The sequence below is a fragment of the Triturus cristatus genome, chromosome 12, assembly GCF_964204655.1.
Source record: "Triturus cristatus chromosome 12, aTriCri1.1, whole genome shotgun sequence".
Lineage (NCBI taxonomy): Eukaryota > Metazoa > Chordata > Amphibia > Caudata > Salamandridae > Triturus > Triturus cristatus.
The window spans coordinates 717,802,915-717,803,905 of record NC_140595.1 but is presented as its reverse complement, the minus strand read 5'-3'; the positions used below and the strand labels follow the sequence as shown (position 1 = coordinate 717,803,905).

At 43.4% G+C, this 991-nt stretch overlaps 1 non-coding gene across 1 annotated transcript; it reads right to left on the bottom strand.

The window, feature by feature from the left end:
* Positions 1 to 510: 510 nt before the first annotated feature.
* Positions 511 to 581, bottom strand: TRNAG-GCC (transfer RNA glycine (anticodon GCC)). Its single transcript has one exon. It is a non-coding gene; the product is annotated as a tRNA-Gly (tRNA).
* Positions 582 to 991: the final 410 nt, after the last annotated feature.

The following is a 991-nucleotide window of genomic DNA, read 5'->3' as shown; positions in this document are numbered from 1 at the left end:
AAGAGGTGACGAGAGGCTCGATGAATGAGAGAGATGGAGATATTGCCAAAGAGACAGGGAAAAAGACGGGCAGAGATCTAGAGGGAGATAACAAGAAACGGGGACAGGTGTAAAGGGACAGCTAGTAAATAGACAGGCAGAAAACAGAATATAGATGAGTTTTATTAAGAGCGATCATGTGTGGGCGGGGTGGGGGAGTGTGGCCCGGGATGCTCAGCACATGATGGCCATATCTCTCGGTAGCAGAGTGCCTTGGGTCCTCTGCAAAGTGTCTGAGCACTGTTCCCGAAACATCACTTTTCTACATAAAGCTAACTCCTGTACGTGGCATTAAGTGTGGCATTTCGGAAATGGCCCCGAAAACGACTTTGAAGAAATTGTGTAATGCAAGTAGTAAATCTTTCTAAGAAACGTAAGTCTAAATATATAGTTCACATTAATATTTAAATTGTAAGGCAATTCATAACACTCAGATATTATCAAATAAATATACAAACAAAAACACATCCCTGCATTGGCCGGGAATCGAACCCGGGCCTCCCGCGTGGCAGGCGAGAATTCTACCACTGAACCACCAATGCTTTCATGATGGACACGTCTCGCAATTTGTATATTTGGGTTCTTCCAGTCACAGGTGGTACACACATTTGCATTTATAGATGGTTATATATTTTCTGTGCTCAGACCTGAGCCAAGCATGAAACTAAAAACAGCAGAGCCCATATATAATGCAGCACCATGCTTCATATGAAGAGAGCAGACAGGAAACTCACAGTATTTTATAAAGTTTTACACATGAACCTGCAATTCTTCATGCTACATGTGCACGTCAGAGTGCACAATCAGATGATGCTCGCCTGTTGCACTCGCTGAAACATTATATGTAAAGCACCAAGGCTGTACACAATCCCAACAGAAAGAAACAAAGGTGACGCACAGCAGGTAATGCGTTCCTAGGTTTGTGCATCGCTTACGGTGTGCTTGCAAAATC